Source organism: Cebus imitator, unplaced genomic scaffold (genome assembly GCF_001604975.1).
Source record: "Cebus imitator isolate Cc_AM_T3 unplaced genomic scaffold, Cebus_imitator-1.0 Scaffold156, whole genome shotgun sequence".
Classification (NCBI taxonomy): domain Eukaryota; kingdom Metazoa; phylum Chordata; class Mammalia; order Primates; family Cebidae; genus Cebus; species Cebus imitator.
In genome coordinates this window covers 42,616-53,607 of record NW_016107471.1, presented here as the reverse complement: position 1 = coordinate 53,607, position 10,992 = coordinate 42,616, and the positions used below count along the sequence as shown (strand labels likewise).

Genomic DNA, 10,992 nt, shown 5'->3' with positions numbered 1-10,992 from the left:
GCTGGTCTGGAACTCCTGAGCTCAAGCAATTCGCCCACCTTGGCCTCCCAAAGTGTTAGGATTACAGGTGTGAGCCTCTGTGCCAGGCCTAGAAAAAACACCTTTTAAAATATTCCCCATTGAAAAAACTTTAGTGTCCAAAGGAAACAGCTATTTCTAAAATAATTGCTGCTATCTCTAGAAATAAAACTAGAACATCCCCTTTTTCTTGCCTCTTGATTTGTATCCCTTTTGATGTATACTCCAGTACTACATTGGTAGAGGGACGCTTTTCAGGACTCTCAGCTAATGGTACAGAAATAATTGATTTTTGTCATCTGAATGCCTTTCCCTTTCGAAAGCTTATAGGAAGTATTCAGATACCTGTTGAAAAAATGAATATAGGAACGAATAAGTGAGAGACCTGGTCCATTTTACTTATGCTAAGTTTTATGACTTTTAGCAAGTTACTTTATATACTCATGGCTCTGTTTCCATGTCTGTAAAATTGAGTTTAATAATACGTACTGCATAAAATAATTTAGTAAATGTTTGTTGAATATCTCACATAAGCACTAGATCAAACTCAGATAATATACTGAGTCAAGTATTTGGGGTTTGGGTTATAGAAATTTGCCCTCTTAGCAGGATCGACTCATGGTTCTTATGCACCCAAAGTTTGAAAATAAGTCAATCTAGCATTTGTAAGGATTAAGTAAAATATTAGATTAAAAAAATGCATAGTCCATTATAAATCACATGGTAAATACAGAACTATTGCTATTATTTTCACATACGCTTTGATCACTTACTCCATATGTTACTTCTTAATTTGTAAGGACTATGTGTATATTTTCAATAGATCTTCTCCAGCCAGTCAATTTATGAATTTCTTTGGGTGACTAGACTGCCTTTTCTGAAAGATTTTTGTGATTTTTTTTGTTTTTTGTTGTTTTGTTGTGGTGATGGAGTTCCCACAGGGGTGTTTTTTCTTTCACTTTTTGTAAATCAAATTATGCATTTCCTCATTTTTGTTTTGTGATTCTGGCTATACAAAAAATTTCATGAAAATAAAATTTAATGATAAACTCACATTGTATCTTGCTGTTATATCGTGAGACTCATTAGGTGATTAAAGAAAATTCACTTTCTAAACTGTAGACAGGAAATCCAACCAGGCACAGTGGCTCATGACTATAATCTCAGCACTTTGGAGGGTCGAGGCAGGAGGGTCACTTGAGTCCAGGGGTTTGAGACCAGCCTTAGCCAAATAGCAAGAACTGTCTCTACAAAACAAAACATCAGAGTGGTGTGATGATGCATGCTTGTAGTGCCAGCTACTCAAGAGGCTGAGGTGGGAGGATGGCTTGAGCCCAGGAGGCTGAGGCTGCAATGATCTGTGATTGTGTACCTGCCCACAGCTTGGGCAACAGAGTGAGACACTGTTTTGTTTCAAAAAAAAAAAAAAAAAAAAAACAAATCCACACAAAAAAATCCATTTAGTTAACCCTTATTTAAATGTCGGGTTGTCTGGCTTGTGTATTATCCAGATGCTGTGCTCTGCTTTTTACAGCTTTTCTTTTTTATTTCTTTACTTATTGGGCACGAATAGAGAATGAGAAAGAAGGAGATTTGATAAAATTCAGCATGGGAACTGAAGGAAACTGATAGCCAAAATAAGGTTCAGCTTAGAGAATTCTGGTGATGTTAGAGAGACTGTCACAGTTTTGTCTTGTTAGCAGTGGTGTGACCTGAAGATCCTGGCAGGTTAGGATATCGATGAGACATTTTGACCTTTGATTCTGCTGCTAACTTACTGTGTAATCTGTGCAAACCAGTCTATTTATATAATAGGGAAAACAGCTACATAATTTTGGATTCAGGGTCCAAAGGGATATCAGTAAAAAGAATTTCAGGAATTTAATGAATGTGTACACAATATTCTAGATACTAAACAAGCGGGGGGCGGGAAGTGCCATGTAAACTATTGCGTGAGATGAAACTGAAAGTGAGATTTTTCTTCTCTTTTTTTTCAGAATTCTTATACCAGTAGTACTAGGAAATATATAACAATTTTAGATATAATGATTTTGTAGTGGTTATAAAATTTGAAGGATAATTTTTTTTGTCGGGGGAGATGAAGTCTTGCTCTGTTGCCTAGGCTGGAATGCAGTGGAGTGATCTCGGCTCACTGCAACCTCTACCTTCCAGGTTCAAGTTATTTTCCTGCCTCAGCCTCCCTAATAGCTGGAATTACAGGCACCTGCCACCGCGCCAGCTAATTTTTGTATTTTTAGTAGAGACGGGGTTTCACCATCTTCGCCAAGCTGGTCTTGAACTCCTGATCTCATGATCCACCTGCCGCGGCCTCCCAAAGTGCTAGGGGTACAGGCATGAGCTGCCGTACCTGGCCCTGAAGGACAATTTTTTATACCCATTTGATAGTGTATACAAACAGAGGCACAGAACTTGAGGGATTTACCCAAGGTTGTCTAGTTAAATAATGCTGAAATGGGGAATAAAATCATTTCTCTAATTTTCTGTTCATCAAATGACATGCTGTAACTAAACTGAACATTTTTGTTCAATTTATTGGAGGTCTAATGCATTTGTAGTCTCATGTTCGTATTCTGTCTTTAATTTTTGTTTTTAAGCTTAATGGGGTAGATGATCTGTTCTTAAAGCAAAACCAAAGATTGAGGACTATATAGGAATCTTTTGAATCATAAGGAGGAATTTTTGTTTTTTTTGAAACAGTGTCTGGCTCTGCTGCCCAGTCTGGAGTACAGTGGTGCGATCTTGGCTCACTGCAACCTCAACCTCTGGGGCCCAAGCTATCCTCCCACCTCAGAGAGTAATGGGGACTACAGACCCACACCACCATGCCCAGCTAATTTTTGTATTATTTTGTTGAGATAGGGTTTTGCCATGTTGCCTAGGCCAAGGAGGAATTTTAGATATGTGTATAGCTTTATAGTCCCAACCCCTAGAACAAAATACACAAAAGCTTAAATTTTAAACTAAATATTACTTGGAGGAAAAGTAGAAGAGAACAGTGATCAGATAGTCTTAAGATTTGAGGATCAGGCGTGGTGACTCACGCCTGTAATCCCAGCACTTTGGGAAGCTGAGGCAGATGGATCACCTGAGGTAAGGAGTTCAAGACCAGCCTGGTCAACATGGTAAAACACTGTCTACTAAATATACAAAAAGTAGCCAGGTATGGTGGCGGGCGCCTGTAATCTCAGGTATTCGGGAGGCTGAGGCAGGAGAATTGCTTGAACCCAGTAAGGGAAGGTTGCAGTGAGCTGAGATTGTGCCACTGCCCTCCAGCCTGGGCGACAGAGTGAAACTCCATCTCAAAAAAAAAAAAAATTTTGAATTCACCACTTAGAAAAAGTGACCTTGGACATAACATTTCCCTTTCCTGAGCCTCCTCTTCCTAATCTTCAAAGTGGTCATAATTTCTCTCTTATTTCATGAGGGTGTTTTTTTTTGTTTGTTTTTGTTTTCGGTGTGTGTGTGTAAATGTGTTTTTATTGGGGAACAGGACACAGTGGGAAATGTCACCATGGGCTATGGTATGCCCTGTGTCCCAGAGAATGTCCATTTGCATTCTAATCTTCCTGGGCTGCTTTGTGGAACTTTTTCTTCTTCTTGGAGCTGCTCTTGCTGCCAGCAGCCTCTTAGGGTCCACTGCTGACGGGCTCCTCTTTGGACGGTTTCCTCTTTTTCTTGGAGACACTTCTGTTGCCTGCCTCTTCAGGGTCATTAACTGTATCCTCCTTGGGTGAAGACTTCTTCCTCTTGGGAAGACTGGTGCTGCCAGCCATCTCTTCAAGATCGCTGCTCAACAACTCCTTGAAAAGATTTATTTTTCTTGGGTTTGGAGAAAGAGATGTATCTTCCTTTCCATTCTCCTGAGGAACCTCCTGGGGCTTTTGCTTTTTCTTCTTTTTGGGTTTTTCATTCATCTCCTCACACTCATCTGGAGTACTACTGCTGTGATGAGGGTGATTTTGAGGATCAAAAATATTGTGAACGTTTATAACAAGCAATAATAATATTAATGACTTATCACTGGTATAAGACCATATATAGCTATTAAATTAGCTCTTACTTTCACATTGTTAGCAAACAAAATTTACCTTATTCTTCAGAAGTAAACCTCGACTTCAGAAGGTCTAAAAATCCCTTGGATTAAAAGAATCTAAAAGCTACTGGTTGCCAAAATTAAAGAGGGTGTTTTTAATTCAGCTTCCAAATTACCAAAAAATAAAAGCAGATAAAAAGTAAAGTTTATGTTCACATATTTTACAACATACAAAGTGCTGGGCTTACAGGCATGAGTCACCGCACCCGGCCGGTTTCTACTGTTGTTAAAATTCATGAATATAAGAGGTCTATGTATAATTGTTGAATGAATGAATGAGTGAATGTGAATGCATCTGTTTCTCTGTTGGCTGCTTTTTCTGTTAGGAGACTTGACCTTTTAGCATTCAAATTCCACAAGAAACATCTTAACCAAGTTATGGTTTTGGGTGAATTTGTTTCCAGGCTTGCTTTTGTTTTTCACATTCTTTTTTTGGCCTGCAGTCTTACTCTGTGACCCCTTTCATGGCTTCCAGTAGGTTATTCAGTTGGGACCTAGGGAAGTCAGTAAATTAAACTTGATTTGTAATGGAATACATAGGGTGTGTGGCTTGGATTAGAATCAAATTAGGTCTGGCTAATCTTATTTTGGTTTAATCTATGTGGGAAAGAATAAAACTAGAGGAAAAACAAATAAAAAAATAGGAGAAACTATTCTTGTATAATGATAAGCAATTTTTTGTAAGGAATAGTTCTGAGGGCCAAAGCCTAAATTATTTTTATTGGAAGTTTGGGGACAAGATTCAGCAAAGGAATTTAGATTAGCTTCTCCAGTCATCATAGTTGGTATTTACTTTTCTAGCTTTCCCAAGCCAGGATCTCTAGGCTTTTAAAATGTGTATGCTCTCTAGACAAGGCACATTATTTTTATTTTATTTTGTTTTATTTTATTTTATTTTATTTTTGAGACAGAGTTTTGCTCTTGTTACCCAGGCTGGAGTGCAATGGCGCGATCTTGGCTCACCGCAACCTCCACCTACTGGGTTCAAGCAATTCTCCTGCCTCAGCCTCTCGAGTAGCTGGGACTACAGGCGTGCGCCATCATGCCCAGCTTATTTTTGTATTTTTAGTAGAGACGGGGCTTCACCATGTTAACCAGGATGGTCTCGATCTCTTGACCTCGTGATCCACCCACCTCGGCCTCCCAAAGTGCTGGGATTATAGGCGTGAGCCACTGTGCCCGGCCGCACATTATTTTTAATATAGTTCGTGTTTTCAAATCTTTTCCAGGGCTCTAGGACTGGATAAGCCCAGTTTGGGGAAACCTTAGCAAATAGGAAGACAAAAAAAGTTCTGATGCTGAGTTTATAGTTGAATTATCCAGACTTTGTATTGAATTTCTTATGCAGGCCTAAGGAGAAGAGATGTTGAGAAAGTGCAGAAAGCTTCTATACTAATAATTTCTTTAAGGTGAGCTTTTTGCCCCTCTTCAATTATTTGCAGCTTGCAAGGTGTTAGACCATGGAAGATTTAACCTTGATGCTTAAGAGTTCAGGAAATCCCCTCTCTGAGCTGGTTGAGAGCATTTGAATAAATACGGTAATTTCTTCAAAACTACTGAGGAAAGAAGAAGCCAGGAAGAAGCAAGTGAAGCCATAAAGAGTGAAGAGCCCTTTAATTTAGAGTTCTCACTGGGGCCTAGAGAAAATCATGAGTGAGAATGCTCCTTGAAGAGAATTCCCTATGATTGCTTAGTGCTTACAAAAGAAAGACTCAAGACTAACCATTCAGAAGTTGCTGGAATGTAATAACATTTGTTCCTGGGCAATTGAATTTCCTCTCCCATGGAAGTCATTGTTTTGCTCATTTAATGGAGAAAACTGAGTTTCAGTTAAAAAGGGGAAGAGTCATTACATTATTTCTAATTTTACGTATTTTGACCTGTGGATTAAAGGTCTAAATTAAGGTCACAAGACATCTGGAGATACAGAATTTTTCCCATACTTGACCAGGTTCTGAGCACCCTGTCTCCCACTGATGTTGGCTTTACTTGCCTGAGCCCATAATAGAGGGGAATAATAATGGCTTTTCACCTGTCTAAAGTAGATGACTAGACCAAATGATTTCATACAGTTGTTTTTAGCATTCAGGTTGATTCCAAAGCAGCAAAGGAATTATGGCTTTGGTTAATTTTCCAGGGATGAATCTAGTTAGTAGCAATTTTAAAAGTATAAATAACTTTTGACTGCTACCACAATACTTAAGTATTTTTAAAATTCTTTTGTTATTGACATATAAAATGATTTTCTAAATACACACAAACACACACTATAGATATAGGTTTGTAAAATAAGAAAACAAAGGTCCACGTACCTACAGGCCAGTGCAAAAAGTAAACAGAAAGGAAGCATCATTTGTTTCTGTTTTGGAATAAAATGTTTTCATTTGTTCAAGTCTGATTTTCTCAGATGGCTGTTTTTATTTTATTTATTTTTGAGACGGAGTTGCTCTGTCACTGAGGCTGGAGTACAATGGTGTAATCTCTGCTCACTGCAACCTCCACCTACTGGGTTCAACTGATTCTTCTGCCTCAGCCTCCTGAGTAGTTGGGATTGCAGGCACCCACCATTAATAGTATAATAATTAGGAACTAATAATTTCAAATTAGCCTGGCTAATTTTTGTAACTTTAGTAGAGACAGGGTTTTGCCATGTTGGTCAGGTTGGTCTCGAACTCCTGACTTCAGGTGATGTGCCGACCTCAGGTGATGTGCCTGCCTCAGCCTCCCAAAGTGCCGGGATTACAGGCACAAGCTACCCACGCCCAACCTGTTTTGTTTGTTTTTTGAGATGAGATCTTAAAACATAAATTTACTGGCGCAGATATCATTGATAATGTTTAATTAAAGTAATCATTGCTAATGGGAAAATGGTTAGATAAACTAGCCATGTTCTAATCAGTGATCTTTTGAAAATGCTTATAAAAATAGGACACATGCAGATGCCTTAAATCTTTTGTGAAACAAAGAGATGTTTCAATAAATCAGGTTTGAAAGTGCTCCCATTGTTAAAAGTTTAAAAGGGAGGATATAAAGTGGCATACATGATAAAATCACAACTAATAATTGTAGTAGGAAGAATTAAACATTTGTCCATATCGTCTGGGTAATACAATCTTCTTTCCTTTTACTACCTGTCATATTGTCAAAATTTTATTGAGCATGTTATGATGAAAAAGCACTCATTTTTATAAAAAATAGAGTTTGCTGCTATTTTTATGATGTTCAAATTGTTGTAGCCTTTTATTCCTGCTGCATTTCTAGTGTGCTTCTGCCACCTTGTGCTTTCTGAAATCCATTGCAGTGATTAGCAAAGAAGGAAACATACTTAACAAGGTTGTTACTTCTTTGAGAGTAAATGTTACTTCATAGTATGGAAGGAGGGGGTGAGGAATACATGAAAGATATAAAACTGTGTGTGTGTGTGTAGAGAGAGAGAGAGACAGAGACAGAGACAGAGACAGAGAGAGACAGAGAGGGATAAATCTCCAAAGGTCTGAGGATTGTTTACTATATCAGATCAGTTTAGGAATTTGCTTGAGCCCATAATAGAAGAGACTAATAATAGCTTTTCACCTGTCTAAAGCAAATGACTAGACCAAATGATTTTATACAGTTGTTTTTAGCATTCACGTTGATTGCTAAAAGGTTCTATACTAATTATTTCAAATCCTGGTTAAGGAGAGTAAAGACCGGGTTTTAGTGCTGATAGTAATCAGCTCCTTAAGATAGGTTTTAAAACACATTTTGATACCTTCTATCCTTGCTTGTTTTTAAACTGTGTTTCTGTCTGTATAAAAAAGTGAACAAAACACTTGTGCGTAGAAAGCTCTAGGTAGCTTTTAAAAATGTGTTTCTTTACATTAAATGGCCTGCTGTGTTAACATGAACTCTTTCACATTATCATTCCAGACGACATTCCATTTGTTCAATGCCTCAAACTATTTCTATGGTCTGCTGCCTTGCAGTTATGCTGATTCTAGAAAGGCGAGCCTTTACCTGGAACTTTGGCCTTCCTGCTTGAGCATACACAAGCCTGATTTGATGACTTGTCTGAGGTGCTCTAAGATCTTTCCTTTTAGGAGCTAATTTAAATACATTTGACTTAGTTTTTGTCATTTTTTTTTTTTTTTTTGAGACAAGAATTTCATTCTTGTTGCCCGGGCTGGAGTGCAATTGTATGATCTCATCTCACTGCAACCTCTGCCTCTGCAGGAGAATTGAGCGATTCTCCTGCCTCAGCCTCCCAAGTAGGGTTACAGGCACCCACCACCATGACGGGCTAATTTTTGTATTTTTAGTAGAGACGGGGTTTTACCATGTTGGCCAGGCCGGTCTCAAACTCCTGACCTCAGATTATCGAGCCGCCTCAGCCTCCCATAGTGCTGGGATTACAGGCATGAGCCACCACACCTGGCCCTAAATACATTTGACTTTGAAGTGGTATTTAAGGAACCATGGATACAAATAACTTATGTTTGTCAACTAGCAAATACTTGTTTCTAGAATGATATGGAATAGTCCTTCCTAGCTCACTAAAATTTTGACAGTAGCAGGCCTCATCCTTTGGTGTCATGCTTGCATTGAAGAATTGTGATTGTAACAGTAGGATTGTGATCCAAAGGGTTTGAATGGCACAGAGACTATATTTATTGAGCATCTTCTAAATGGCAGGCCTAGTGCAAGTCTTTTTTACATCTGTAATCACATATAATCCTCAGCACAAAACTGGGCTATGTTAATAACTTCCTAATTTCACATTTGGGGAAACTGAGATCAGAGGTTAAATATATCTTACCACATAAGCTTGGACATGGCAGGGTAGGAATTTGAACTTGGGTGCTTCTGACTCCCAAATCCATACTCTTACAGTAGACTGTCTCTCTGTTGCACATGGTGAGGATCTTTAGGTTCATTGTGGAGGGAAAAGGGAACCCAAGTCTAGAGGAGATTGAGTATAAAGCTTGGGCCAAAAGCAGGAATAGAATCTGCTGGAAGGCTTTCTAGCAGCCTTAGCATGGATGCCACCTCCTTATGAAACCACATCTTGCTTCCTGGCAGAGCCTAGTAATGTTATAGTTGGCAGAGCATTACAGGGAGCTTGGAAGAACTTTCCCAGTACCTTCCAATTTTCCCTACTTGGTCAGCTCTGACTTGTATTAGTGCAATAACCTCCTAACTAATCTCTTGGCCCGTATTCTTGCTTTACCTCCAGTCCATTCTTCACATTGCATTTAGAACAACCTTTCCAAGGAACAGATCAGATCTTGTCGCTCCTGTGCTTTAATTCTTTCAAGGACTTCCTATGATAATTAGGATAAAGTAGAAATTCTTTAGCATGGCTTGTTAGCTCCTTCTATCCCTAGCCTTACTTCTCTCCACTGTCCACTGTGAACACCATGTTTCAGCCCAGCAGGACCACCATTCCTCCAGATGTACCATGTGCTCTCTTCCCTCTGCCATGGGCATGTTCTCCTGTTCCTTTAGCATCGATCCATTCTTCCTCCTTTGTCCTTCTTACTCCTACTTGTGTTTTGTGATCACTGCTTAACAGTCATTTTTTTCAGAAAGTTTTTCTGAACCTCTTCTCCAACACTACCTCCACACCTGTAGACTAGCACCCTCTAATATGGCCGTCATCTTATTATAATTACCTTGTCTTATTGAGATATAGTTTACATAACAGAAAAGTCACCATTTAAATTGTGCAATTCAGTGGATTTTAATATATTTACAAGGTTGTACAATCACTATATATTTGAGAACATTTTCATCACTTCTAAAAGAACCCACATACACACCCATCAACAGCCACTCCCTGTTCCTCCTTCCCCCAATCCCCTGACAATGATTAATCTACTTTATATCTCTATTTCCCTAGTCTGGACATTTTATATGAACAGAATCATACCATATTTGTCCCTTTGTGTCTGGCTTCTTGCACTAAATATAATGTTTCTAAGGTTCATCCATGTTGTATTATGTATCAGTACTTCATTTTATGGCTGAAATATTCCATTGTATGTATATACCACATTTTGTATGTCCATTCGTCAGCTGATGGACAATTGGATTGCTTCCACCTTTTGGCTATTAATAAATAATGCTTCTGTGAACATTTGTGTACAAGTTTTTTGTATGGCCATATGTTTTCAGTGCTCTTGGGTATGTGCCCAGCAGTGATACTACTACATCGTATAGTTATTCTGATTCTGTATTGAGGTTTTTGAGGACTTTTCTAGAGTAACCACATCATTTTACATTGACACCAATGCTGTATGAGGGTTCTGATTGCTTCACATCATCACCAACACTTTACTTTTTCTTTTTTTCCTTTTGTTTTCCTTTTTCTTCTCTCTCTGTCTCTCTCTCTCTCTCATATGATGGCCATGCTAGTGGATGAAGTTACAATTGCCTTTTTTTTTTTTTTGAAAGAAAGAGAGAAAGGGGGAGAGAGAACAGAAGTCTTGCTCTATTGCCCAGGCTGGAATGCAATCTAAAAATAGGTAGTAAAAACCTCTTTTATGCTGATAATTGTGCTTAACAGCAGAGACAGGAAGGAGTAGGGAAGAAAATAACAAACAAACAGCCAACCAATATTTCATTTAAGTCTGTGGAATGCTATGCAAATGCTGAAGAGTGATTTACTTCCAATTATGTGGTCACTTTCAAAATAGGTGTAATATGATACTGGGAAAAAATGTATGTTCTGTGGACCTGGGGTGAAGAATTCTATAAATATTCACCGAGTTTACTTGTTCCAGGTCTGAGTTCAAATCATAGATGTCCCTCTTAATTTTCTATCTTGTTGATCCATCGAATATTAACAATGTGGTGTCAAAGTCTCCTGCTATTATTGTGCG

General features: G+C 38.5%; 1 pseudogene; it reads right to left on the bottom strand.

The window, feature by feature from the left end:
- Positions 1 to 3,596: 3,596 nt before the first annotated feature.
- On the bottom strand, positions 3,597 to 4,598 carry LOC108314537 (annotated as a pseudogene).
- Between the last annotated feature and the right edge of the window lie 6,394 nt (positions 4,599 to 10,992).